The 14505-nt window shown below is 33.8% G+C and overlaps 1 protein-coding gene across 1 annotated transcript in view; it reads left to right on the forward strand.

The window, feature by feature from the left end:
- Positions 1 to 14505, forward strand: part of VWC2L (von Willebrand factor C domain containing 2 like) — a 150919-nt gene that overhangs the window by 10465 nt on the left and 125949 nt on the right. The gene's annotated exons all lie outside the window — the stretch shown is intronic.

Below are 14505 nucleotides of genomic sequence, written 5' to 3' on the forward strand. Positions count from 1 at the left end.
AAATAGCTAAGAGAAGATTTGAAGTGCTCAGTGGGTTTGCTTTCTCAAACAATAGCCATTATTAATTGGGGACTGGCTTATTTTAGAGTCTGTGCTTTGGACTTTTATCATCACTACTGATTAGCATCACTCATTTCAGTCTAACACACCACCATTGCTGATTTCCTTGACTTTAATCAGTCATACAACACATCACAATAAAGCCTTCTTTGCAAGGATTTAATGACATCATGGAAAAAGCTAATAAAATTCTAAAGGAACAAGAAAAATCAATCATCTCTTAAAAGTTTCTGATACATTGTTACATGACTATATAAAGTTGTCTAAAAGTGTATCAAAGTTCACTGAACACAACTTTTCATTTTTGCCTTGTTATATCAGATGACCATAAACAAAACTCAATATATTTTTATTATTGAATTGAAACAATAATGTCATCACATGTCTTGAAAAGAACAAATAGTGTCTGGAATCTGAAAATTAGAATATCATGTCTCAATATATAAGTGGAGATTTTAACTACTTAAAAGAGTTTTTTTCAATTCTATAGAATTGAAACAATAATGTCATCACATGTCTTGAAAAGAACAAATAGTGTCTGGAATCTGAAAATTAGAATATCATGTCTCAATATATAAGTGGAGATTTTAACTACTTAAAAGAGTTTTTTGTTTTTTGTTTATTTTTTTTCAAATTGGGCATTATTTGGCCTGGATTTTCAAAACTGTTTTAATATTGACCTTTCACTATTACTTCATGGATTGTGATTATATTTGTAGTTTCTGAGTTTAAATAACTTTTTTCAATTATAAATGTCTAATATTATGGTTTTTACTTATATTTATGCATATCTACTTTTAAGAACTGGCCAAACAAATTTAGATCTATAAAGAAACTTTGAAGTTACTTTGTCTAGCTCCCTTATTTTAGAGGTGATAAAACAAAGACTAATATAAACTTAGTGATAACACCATCATGACACAGCTCATTATTTGCAAAAGCAATATTAATATATCATTTTCTTGTGGTATCTCTTCTACATTTTATTATCTTTGGGTTTAACAAGAAAATTCAAACTGATTTGCATCTTCTTTTCTAATAAATATGTTGGATGCAGAGATTTATTTCAACCAATTGTCTATAGAAATGTGATATTAGGACTTATCACCATGGCAACCTAGAGTTACAAGTAGAGAAGAACAATAAAAAATTGGCACTTCTAAAATCAATCTTTGATTCAGATTGAATACAATTTGTGAAACAAGCCTAAGTTTGCAAAGGCTCTGATAAAACGGGGGTCTGTTGTCTGAAAATGAAAAAAATCTGTAATTAAACCAAACAATATAAGCCGAAATAAAATGAAAATATCTCCATTGGATACTACTCGTTTTCCTCCCCTGAGAGTATTTTATTCTACAAAGTAACAAAGAAACTAAACTACTATTTTTTTCTCATATATTTTGGTGATTTTTAGCAACTGGGACTGTGATAAGTTTTATTTTTTTCACTCAGCAAACTCCTACCTCTCACTAGATGGCAGGAATGGGGTGTGCAAAATGGGTGGAGAGTGGAAAAATGTCTAGTTCCATGACATTAGAACAAAGGAATCCCCCTAAACTGACAGATAATCTGTGTGACCTAAGGGAGAAATATTGCAAAAATCCCCATTCCTTCACCTCTCCTGCTTTTATTTTGATTAAACTATTTAAATTTATATTATTCTATGGATAATATAATATATTTTCTATAAACAATATAGATTATTTTAATTTATATTATTCTATAAACAATCTCAGATTATTCTGATCAGCTTGTTTGGGGAATCATGGCTATAAGATCCGCTTTTCCAGACTGTTTTCTAAGGGACACTGGCATCCTGTGAGACTTTTAGTGAAGACTTTCAGTTGTTTTTCATGATCGCCTAAGTTTGAGGAATGATGATCTTTTAAACTCTTCTGGAAATGTACAGTGCACATTTGAAACTGAGACCACTTGAATGTATTTACAAGATTTGTTTGAGAATTTGTGTGAGAATGTATATTCCACATCTAAGAAATCAACAGTTGGTGAAAACTGAATTTTCTAGTAGGCCCGACCGCTTCCAGCCAGGTGGCCTAGGCATGCAGTATTTTCTCTGTCTGGATTTTCACACCTCCAAACTAAAGATCACAGGAGAAACTTAGTTACTTGGCACCCAGTAAGCGATTCATAAAGGCTACCTGACATTTTTCCTACTATTACTTTTAAGCCATATTTAGTCCAGGATTTCACAAATTTATGTGAGAGTAGGACACTGTTTTCCCTCATAACATCTATGAACATCTTAAAATTCATACAAGTTCAATGAGACACAGTTTCAGAAATACCTTGCTAGTGATTCTAAATGGCCTAATTTCTTTATTTGACTCTTATGGACAGTTAATGATAAAATCTATTTGTCTCTACTTCTTGAAGTTCCCCAAATTGCATTTATGCGACCATTTATGGTAATTTATTAATGTGTGTTACATAAAACAATTTAGTTGAAAAATGACACTTTGGAATACTGATGATGATAACAGTAATAGTACCAGTTACATATAACCAATCATTTAAGTTAGGGATTGGCACACTAGAGTCTACAGGCCAAACTTTAGTCTGTAGTTTCTTTTGTAGCTTTAAAAGAAAAAGGGAGGAGGGGTTAAGTTTTTTAAATTTTTTGTAATTTTTATTAGAAAACAACCATGCTTATTCATTGTATTGGTTGTGGTTGCCTTTCGAGTGTTCCAGAGACGATATGACTTTAAAATCTAAAATAGTGATGCTCTGACCCTCTATAGAAAAAGTCGGCTGATCCTTGATCTGAACTCAAGTTGTTCTTCCCTTTCCAACTTCATTTATATTGTGCTGGCACCAAACTCTTTTAACCTGCACTCTTAAAGGTCACACATTCTTTAGGGTAGTGCTAGATAAAGATTCTACATCAGTTGTGGTGAACTTGGGGTTCTCTTTTAACACATGTAAATTTTAAAAGACCTGCAGTTTTGCCAATTTTAAATCTGCTATATGTACTTAACAGTAGTTATGTTAAATCACATTTCTTTGTATACTTGGCTTCAAAAAATAAGGCTTTGCTTTTGGCATTGCTGTATAGTAATTTGTTAATTTTTCACTTACCAGAATTCTCAGATGAAATAAGTAAGCAAAGATTATAAAATGTCCAACATTTTTATATTCCATGTATTCCCCTTTGAGGGTAGGACAAGTTACAAAAGTAATTTAATTTAATATGATGGACATAGTCACTGTTATATTAGTAATTGAAAGTATGTATACAGTCTGCTTACTTAGGTATTCAGTCCATTATTACATTTTTAAGTCAACTTTCACAATTCACAATTTGGTTCCATTAAATAAAAATATCTTACATGTGGAGAAATGGTAGGACTTGTAGTATCTGCCAAAATACAGGAGGCATCTACCTGACCCTCAAGGTGCTCCTAGACTCTCACAAGGAATACACAGTGCAGGTGCAACCAATGCAGGTGACTTGTGACAGTTACTGTAGTCAAAGAAAGAAGAGGTTCATTCTGAAGGACTAAAGAAAAATAGCCCAAGGATGGGGATTTAAATACATTGAAAGCATTTTAAACAAAACTGGAAAATCAATCAAGGTAAATAAAAAGCTTGATTTGAGAAAAGTAAGACAACTTAAATGACCAGTGCAGAGGGTCAGGAGGGAGTATGGGGACAAAGTAGAGAGCCCCTGCAGGACGTGGGTCAGGGAACTAACAGACCAGATGTGTGCCTTTAACAAACATGGATGACAGTGGACAATTCTATGAAATATTTTGTAAGTGTATTTGCTCCTTAAGATAACCCTAAGCTACTTTTATCCCCATTTTATAAATGAGAAGACTAACATTCAGGGAGATTTGTGTTCCTGCTCTTGTCACATAAGTGGGGTTATCAAACGTGACAAATCAAGGAGTGACTTCTGCCTCTTAACTCTAGGGCTGTCTCAGATACACATGATCTGCTTTGGTGAGTCCACTGAACACATGATGCAAGTAATGTAGCACACAGTTTGCTTTCACTTGAGTGTATATATGTGAATAGGTGTTCAATTATAGTTCTATTTCATCTTTAGTCCCATATCTTTTTCACAGAGATATAGTACACTGACAACATGAGTTACCAGTTACCCTGCTCCACATTTTCCAGGGCTCAATTAGTTTCATTTTTAAATTCCCACTACCCAGATAAAGGAAATGTGATCTATATACACACAATGGAGTTTTATTTAGTCATAAAGAAAAATAAAATTATGTCATTTAGAGGAAAATGGATGGCACTTGAAACTTGAGAACTTTATGTTAGACAAAATAAGCCAAATTTGGAAGGTCAAGGGTTGTTATGTTTTCTCCTATATGCAGAAGCTAGAGTGGCAAAAGGAAAAGAAAGGTCTCAATGGTAGGGCTGAGGGAAAGTCTCATGAAATCAAAGGGAGTTGGATAGAGTAGAGGAAAAGGACCAGAGAAGGGAAGGAGGAGAGGGAAAGGGGAAAACTGTGGAGTAATATTGGCCAAATCATATTGTTATATTGTGTGCATGTAGGAATACATAACAACAAACCCCAACAATATGTCACCAATAAAAGTATGGAAAATAAATAAAATTCACATTACTAAAAGAAATAGAGGCACATCAAAGGCACTTTTCTATCCATTTGAAACAAACTACATTTTGAATACATTGAGGATTAACCAAGATTATTTTTGCAAACATAGAGATTATTTTTTAAATTTTATATCAATGAAATACAATTTTTAAAAAAACATAGGAATTGTTAATGATTTTTGCAACATTAGAAATGCAAAAGCTTCTACCATAGATATTATAAAAACTCCAGTGGTAACCAAATGAACTCATTTTTCTTTATAGTGAGAGAATAGCCGTAGTGCTTGGAAACTCCACTTATTTTCACTGCATGGTAGTTTTATTGCTCTCTCTTAAAAAATTAAAATTGTTCAGTCTAACTGTAACTTTATTCCCAACATTAAAAATAAAATTCTGCCAAAATAGCAAACCTTTGACTGCTGAGATTTAGAAAGCTTCATTAAGGAGAAAAAGGACAATCACAGAGAATTTTCCTTTTGTTAATGAGACTTTAGGACATTTACATTGAAACTAGAAGATACTAAAATCAACACTCCAAAAACTTAGAGCTAAAGTTACCCTGTTAAAAATCTGTTTGGGGCAAGAATCTGATTAAAGACTGAAGTTTCATCTCTGTAAATAAGAATCTAATTAACTATCTAAAAATGTTGTTGGATGTCATTCTCAATCTAACCACAATTCGAGTGCAAACATGCTACATTTTAGAGATGAAGTACAGATTCCTTTCAAAACCCTAAAGGATATATTCTTTGCAAGTTTGATATTTCAATTAATTTATGATGGAAATAATTATGCCATATTTAATAGGATAATGTATGACTAATGTACTCCCTTGACAAATACACAACCTTGCAAATTGACAAAAGGGAGGGGGACCAAAATACTGGTCAATTTGAAAGCTATGATGACAATAATATTCATGGAAACCAAGCTACATAGTTTACATGCTCTTTCACATATTTTGTGATTCCTTTGCTGGTTTGTAACAATTGCTGAGAAAATCAGAGCATATTAACATTATATTATTATCAATAAGAAGAAAATCCAGACTGAAGCAGTTGAACCTCTCCAAGGTAAAACAGTAGCATTTATTTGTAGGACTTACCCTCCAAATATACTTATTCCACATTACCATACAAATTCCACTAGGAGATAGCATAAACAATGTCTACATATGGTTACAGAATTGCCACTGCTTCTGCTATACCTGGCCCCAAAATTGCACACTAAAGTTCATCAAGAAATTACTCAGTGATTATTTTTTTTTAAATTATAATATTCTTTCATGTTATTACCCATGTCATCTCAATATATGTTCCTGGAATGAGGTAAGCTATGAAATAAGCATCATATAATGAAATATCAAGTTTAGTGGGAAATCACTGTTTAGTCTTAAAATTGAAAATGTCTTTTTGTATCAACAATTATAAAGCACTTAATATTGTTCATTTTAATTACACCCTCTTCATATCATGTCAAAATACAATGTTATTGCCTAATGGAAAATGAAGAAAATAATTAAACTTTTAGAAAATTTTTGCCCAGAGAAATTGAGATAGTAGTAAAGAAGGAGTTCTTAAAAAACAGTCTGATTGCCATTCCCAATACAAACAGATTTAACTGTCCCAGGCTGACAACGCCTCCCTCTTAGAGCCTAAAAGGCCCTGAACTTAGTGTCACTCATGCAGTGCTGGCAGGTAGAGTTACTACCCTCTCTCCTTTCTGTTACCACTTCCTTTCAGTAGTCCCTGTAAAATAAAACTGGTGGCACTGTCTCTTACGTGATTCTTTCAGGCCATAGAATTCTCATGATAATGTATCTACCCTAATTGCCTTTGACCTTGACTTAATGCTATGGTAGATGACTGGCTCCTTAACTGATACCAATAACCAAAAATGTCCTTTTTGGTAAAATCAGGAAAGTTTTGAAGTTATACAGTTGCTCATTTTTATTCTGTTGCATGCATGTGTGATCCATGGAGCATTTTCAGCATGGAGATAAGTAGGTTCTGCTGCAAATGCTCAGATGTACTGTTGAAGAACTTCCATGCTGAAGGCCTCAGAGACAGCTAAAACATCTTTTTGTTTTGTTTTCTTAAATGCACCATGATATTTCCTTGGTAAGTGTAACTTTGCCTACTTAAAAAGATACACCTGTTATTGTAATAAAAATGCATTTTTGCTTACAATCTTCTTATCTAAATTTTATTTTTCTGGATACTGTTTATATTTTAGAAAATCTATATTTTATTGTCATGATACTCCTTGAAAACATTCAGGGAATAAAATTGGCTCTATACACCATATGTTTATCAGAATAGGCAGTATAAAATTGTAGAGATATCTGCCCTTGAAACACATGCCAAAATATAATTTTAAAATTTTTTAGGAAAAAAATTTTAAAATAAGCCATTAAAATAATGTTACATTATATTTCAAGTATAATGATAAACTTATAAAAACAAGGTTTTTTATCCTTGATAATTAATAACTTTTAGATTGGTTGGTACTTCAACTGTTTCCAAAACTTCTTGTATTTTTCTAGCTCAAATAAAATGCAAATAAAAATATAAAGATTAACTTCAATAATTTAGTATGCCACTATAAAAGTTACAGCCTTTATTCTCTTTTTAATCAAAACTATTTTGCTTTGCTTTTATTACTGCATTGTACTTGTACTTAAGAGTTGGGTTCATTTTGCTTGGAATTTACTTCGCTGCATTTCAGTCCCTGGTGTCCCCCTTTCTCTCCCCTCTTTCCACCCTTATTCCCTGTCCTCTGCTCTATTGAATGACCTTCCACTCATTTAGTCATTTTTAATTGGTGCTGTATAGATATACATAAAATTGGAGTTCGCTGTGTTATATTTTTACTGCACATAGCATAATTTTGTTAAGTGCATTCCACTTTTCCTCCCCTTTTCCAGCCTTCCTCCCTCTCCCTCAATCTCCTACTTCACACTGATCTTTCCTCTAACTTTATGATATCTGACTCCCTCACTTTTTATTCTCCCTTACTTTGCTTTAGTTTCTGCACATGAGAGAAAACATTTGACCCCTGACTATTCTGAATCTGGCTTATTTCACTCAGCGTGATGTTCTTCAGTTCCATCCATTTATTGGCAAATGCATAATTTCGTTTGTCTTTATGACTGAGTAAAACTCGAGTGTGTATATATACAGCATTTTTGTAATCCATTCATCAATAGATGGATGCCTGGGCTGATTCCACATCTTGGCTATCCTAAGTTGTACTGCTACAAACACTAATGTGCATGTATCACTGTAGTATGCTGATTTTAGTTTTTTTGGATAAATAATGAGGAGTGGGAGAGGTGGGTCAGTTATTCTTGTAAAAAATTGGTTAACACAATAGCTAAGTTGTGGAACCATCCCATATAATGATCAACTAATAAATGTATAAATAAAATGTGGTCTATATACACAATGGAGTTTACTCAACTGTAAATAAGAATGAAATTATGGCATTTGCCATTACATGGATGAAATTGAAGAATATCATGTTGAGTGAAATAAGTCAGACTCAGAAAGTCAAGGATCCAGTACTTCCTCTCATACACAGAAGCTAAAGCAAAATAAGGGGGAAAGGCAGAAGACATTATGAAAACGGAAGGAAGATCGGTGGAGTGGAGCAGCAATTTGAGGGGGAAAGGAGATGTGAGAAAGGGAGGAACAATGAGGTTGACCAAATTACACCGTGTGCACTTGTGAATGTACTACCATGGATTCCACAGGTATGAATGCCTGTGAAGGACCAATTTATAAAAACAATAAATAGAAGGGGAGAATCAGTGGAGTAGAGGAAGGGGAAGAGTGAGGGAGGGGAAGGAAAGCAGGAGGTATTAGGGACTGAATGTGGAGCAAATTATTTTCCATACATGTGTGATTATGTCAAAATGAATACCACTATTATGTATAGGTATAGTGCACTCATAAAAACATAAAACCAAAACAAAAAAAAATGGTTTAAAAAAAATCAAGACAAACATGGTGGTTCATGCCTGCAATCCCAGAAACTGAAGCAGAAGAATCGTAAGTTTGAAGCCAGTCTCAGCAACTTAGTGGGACCCTAACTCAAATTAAAAAATAAAAGTATTGGGGATGTAGCTCAGTAAAAAGCATCCCTATGTTCAATCCCCAGTACCAATCTTAATTCTTATATTGTCATTTATTGAAAGCAGGACAAAGATGTAGGTCCTCTTGGTATAGCTTATATACTGATCTTTTATGTAATATACATTTAATAAGTGCCCTGAATAAATACATCTTAAATTTATATAATTCTGAGTTATAGGTTATTATCTAACTGGTTATTATAAATACATGGGCAAACCTAAAAGCACTCTTTGCAATCATTTTCCTAAAACTTTGCTTAAAAAAAAAGAATGATTTTTGCAGACACACTAGAAATAATATTCTAGATTGCACTATCAAAATACCAACTCCTCTAGAAAAATTTAGAACAGCTACTCCACTTATAAATCAAATGATAATACATGTTTACTGGCCAACTGAGGTGGCTATAAAAAATTCTATATATCAGATTTTTCTATTTGCTTTGCCAACATTAAAATTCTTAAAGAAGTCTCAGTTCTATGTCCATAATGTGGTAAGACTTAAGACCTCAGTGTTCCTAATATGCTCCAACCAACAGGGCAGATCACTGAAGAGGGCATCACAATTAGACTAGGAACACTAAGGAGCATTTTAGTCAGTGTTTCTATGGGGCATCTTTCAGATGATTGTGAATTTCGGTTAAAATCCACTGGATCCATTGATTATTAGTTAACATCTGCCACATGAAAATAACTGGCTGCAGGAGTGGTAGTGGATGCTAAATACTCTTGCACTTTGCAATTTAATGTATATTTTAATGAAGTGAACAGTGAGATTCCTGACAGGCATCAGCAACTTTGAAATAGTCTTCCAAATTTCTCATACATTTTGAAAGTAATGAGATTTGTTCCATAAATTTGTGATCAAATTTATGCCATAAATTATCTATAAAAGAAGAGCACTTCATAAAGCAGTTTTTCGTTTGTGGAGATCAAATTTTAAATAGTTGTTTAATGGGGTTTTTTTGTAAAAAGCAAACTGAGCTATATTTTCTTTGATAAGATTTGGCTATTATCAAAGAAATGAAGCACCACATTGTATACGGAGCCTCAGATCACTTGATCAGAAGGAAAGCATTGACATGATTAGTGTGCTGACTTGGAGTTTAGAACTCCCATCCATTCATGCATCCATCTCCTCAGCATTCAACAGTGTTCGCTGAGGATTTTCTAGGAAGCAAGTTTTGTTTCTCAGACTAATCAGGATGTATTTTGTTGGACCTGGTAATCTAACTCATCTTTTAGGAAAAGGGACCTGTTTAAAATTAGTGCTTTTTTCTTAAAAAAATTAAAATATACTAAAATTATTGTGCTTAATAAGCAACTATTAAACTTGACACACAATATTAAATGAGACTAGCTTTTTCTTTAGCAATACCTTTGCACGTATTCTTGTCCTAAATCTAATTAGCACAATATCTTCTAATGCAATAAAACTCTGAAATTATCTACTGCTAGATAAGCTAGCCAATGGAATGCTTGAAGATTGACCTGAGATCTGTACAATGAGTGTTATGAATTTAAAACTACCTTTAGAGAATTTGTTTATGCTCACTGCCAAAATATTGGAACCCAAATAGTTATTTTATGACTTACAGTCAGAAATCTGTTCCTGCAAAGTGTCCTCCCTCTGCAATATGTAAATAAAATACAAGCATCTCATCCTTTTCATGCATGATGAACACAGATGAAGCTGCCTAGAGGTATGGCTTAACAAATATACAAACATTCTACATAAATGATGATGCGTTTCAGTTAACAAATACCTACTGAGTTTCCATTATGTGCTACGATGTCTTTTGAGTGCTGAGGATTCAGCAGTGAACAATACATCATAAGAAGTTTAGAATCTATAGAGACAGCAGACAAGAGCAAATAAAAAATGTGAAGAAATTAGCAATAATAATAATTCCAGGAACTGATGATAGTTTCTGAATGGGTGGCGGGATGGAGACAGATGATAGAGGGACTGGATTACCTGGGTGGTCAGAACCTCCCTGGAATGTGGCATTTGAGTTGATTCTTGGATGACAGCACAGCAGGAAAAAGAAATAAATTTGTGGCCTTTCTTTTTCCTTCTTTTCTTTTCCTCCCTCCCTCCCTTCCTTTCTTTCTCTCTCTCTCGCTCTTTCTTTCTTCCTATTTTTCTAACTTTCTTTCTCCTTCCTTTCCATGAATGATTTTTAATAATCAGTTTAACCACTCACGACTACTCTTTGAGACTTCTAACAGTGGTTTATTTTTCAGTGTTTCTCCCATGATTAATTCTACCAGTTCAAAAAATCCTCCCACCAAACCAAATTCTAGCAAACCTTATTACAACCTCCTCCATAACCAGATTTCCTTTTGAGCAAAAATCAGAGAGCAAAACCTTAATATTGCTTTAAAATATAATCTTATACTTTCAGTTTTCTACTTTTTAGATGTCTTTCAGAAAGCCACCAGTGGCTAAGTATAAAAGTGAATATTTCTGACCTATTTTTATATGCTTCATAGTAATTCTGTGAGTTTGCTTAATACTTTTTACTCTCATTTTATGGAAAACAAAATTAAGACAAAGAGAGATTATATAGTTTCCCCCAACATCCACGGCTAATAAGGAAAGCACGTGAGACTAAAGTGCTTGTTTTTACCACAATAGCACAGTCACAAAAAGTCAACTAAATGAAGTATTTTTTTTCTAATTTCCCAAATTAAGCACCCTGAATTTGTAGCAACATTGTCATCTTAGCCTTTATCAAAGTCAAACAGTACTGCAATGTTTCTGATCTCTAAAACACATCTAATAGACAATGACCATTTTCTTCTGGGTACCATCTGAACAGTTTTGCCAGTGACAGCCACCAACTAACTAAGGAAGTCTTGATGAACTGTCACATGGAACAAATATTCTGGCTGTCCTCAGTCGTGAATAAGTAAGTCTGGGTGTATTCAGAGTATAAAAATAAGTGCCCATTTATATAAGCATGTGAAAAATACTATGCAACCAGTCTACAGAACTTGTTCTAATAGTCCTAACTTGACCTTCAAAGACTCCCAAAGTATCTTCTAAATTGTCACAAAGAATATATTTGACAATTTTTTCTGATATTATTCAAATACTCCACTTAGGTACTAGCAACCTAAGTTACTAGCTCTCAGGCTGCTTCTCCATTTTAATAACTCATGTTACATTTCCTTATTTCCAAGATTCTGGTATCTCCTCTCCAATTCTCCAATAACTCTAAAAAAAAATCAGTAACTGGGATTTCAGTGAAGATCTTTAGAAGTTAACCATCTTGAAACATGTGTATTGCTGTTTCTTCAATACCAACAAGGAAAGTTTGAATCTAGTCATCTAAATCAATATTTAAGAGTCTCATATTATAATACACACAGCAGGAAACCCCTTTTTAATCTAGGGACAGCTGCTACACCATTTGTCATACAAGCTATGTATTCAGCAATGGGAATTACCGGTAAGACTCACAGTCCCTGCTTAAATATAGTTCCTCATTAGATATTCAAAAACACTGAGTTGGAGGTATAACAGATTTATAACACACATATAGTACTCAAACCATCTAATATATATACTAACAAATTTGGCCTTTAATCATAACTTCAACTTAAATTTATGGCCTGGTATATTTAGTGAATGTTACTCTATTTTCAAAAGATTACATAGAAATAAAGTATTCCCTAAGATTTCATAGAAGATTTTGCTTGTATGAAATTTTAGAATGGTGTCATTTAATCACCTGGTTTACCAAATATCAACCTGATAAAATCCATGCTCTAGTCATAATATTACATGCTTGTATTTTTTTTAAAAAAAAGGTAATAACTTTTTTCTAATTACTTATTCCAACATTCTCTGCTTCTCTAAAGATAGCTTTATACTTTAATCTTTGGTTTTTACAGGAACATCTTAGGTTTAATCTATAGTTTTCACATTGAAGAACCCAATAAAAGGAAATTTGTAACCAGCTCAGTGCTTAAGAAGTAAAGATTTATCCAAAGCACCAAACCATTCAGAGTTCTACACTGTAAGGTGGGAAGGATTTTCAAAGTCTGAACTTAATGTCGCAGTGGCAAACTGTTCCCTCCTAGTAACTTACTGCTACTTAAGTGATATCCTTTCAAAATCGTAAGGGAAGGCAGGGTCAACGGAGAAAGTCAAATTGAGATAATAACAATGGTTTCAGAACTGGTAAGATTATGAAAGGAGAGAGGCTTGGCAAGGCAGATGAGGATGGAAAAGGACTTTAGTGTGGCAGTCAATGGATTAATTTCATAGAGTGTTCAGAGCTGGAGCAGGGATACATGGAGGCTTGAGATGTGAAAAAATGAATTAAAATACAGAGTTTTATATTTATTTATTTATTGGTAACTGGGAATTGAACCCAAGAGTATTTTACCAATGAACTATATCCCCAATCCTTTTAAAATATTTTTAATTTTGATACAGGGTCTTGCCATGTTGCTTAGGGCCTAAGTTGTTGAGGTTGGCCTCAAACTTGCAACCCTCCTGCCTCAGCCTCCTGAGAGTTGTTGGATTACAAGCATGTACCACCACACTTGGCTACAGATGATTTTTTTTTTAATTAATGAAAAGAAAATAACATGAGATTATGGGGCAGGAGAAAACACACTACAATATATATAAATAAAGCCAAGTTCAGGACATGATTAGAAGCTACCAATTTGGTAAGAGGGATATTTTTATTTTCTTAATTTATGTTTTCCATTACTCAAAACCTCCTTAAAAAATCACCTTGTGATCTTAGCTCTTCCTCAGAGTATTTCTCAGAATAAATACAGTCTGTCTGTGCTGTGCTTTGGAAGGCTGTCTGAAAGCACTCGTTTGCACTAACCAAGGAGAGGGAGACACTGTCTTATTAGTGTCCTTGAGCATCTTAGTTACCTTAATGGAACTTGCAAACTAAGGAGCCATACAGAAGCCCCAGTCTCCATCTCTATCAAATACTGTGCTGTAGGATCAAGAGGACCCTCAAGAAAACTCTAGCCCTTGGGATAGCATAATAGCTTCTTCAGAACTGCTTTGACAGAACTCACCACACGGTGGAGGTCTTAATTGTACCCTTCAACAAACTTGTGGATTGCATTAAGAAACAGCATTACTTTGCAATAGATTCTATGGCTAAATCTCTTGTTCAGAATAAATTTGACAGTAAAATAATTCAAGTTAGATTATCATTCTTCAAGCACAAAGCAAAGATGAATATTTAAATAATTCATTGAAAGGTTTTCACCCCCACAGACTGCCTGGGTCAGAGAACACCAATATGACCCAAATTCTCAGGTCCACGAAAAACCAAGAACTGACAGGAATCATGGACTACAGCTACAGAAACAAGAGAAGAGGGCTCATTAGCACATTTGCAGGCGAAGAACCGTGGCATTGGGTTGGAGGCAGAATTTTCTAAGAACGCGTAGTTCGATTAAGTATGGGCATGTATAACTTCTGAGGCCTCCAAGTTTTCATTCCAGAAATCTCAACCTCAGTTTCATGAGACAGTAGAGGTGGAACTTGTACAGTATGCAAAACTCACAGGCTTTCCACTGCTTTATTATTTGTGGCATACACAGTTTCTAGAAGGGAAACAAAAAACATCCCAACTCACTCTTGGTTGGTAAGTAAAGATAAAATTTCTCTTCAGCCTTTTAATTTTTTTTTTCTCTTAATTAATCACTTTTCAACTCCAGCC

Source organism: Sciurus vulgaris, assembly GCF_902686455.1.
Source record: "Sciurus vulgaris genome assembly, chromosome: 3".
In the NCBI taxonomy this organism is placed as follows: Eukaryota; Metazoa; Chordata; class Mammalia; order Rodentia; family Sciuridae; genus Sciurus; species Sciurus vulgaris.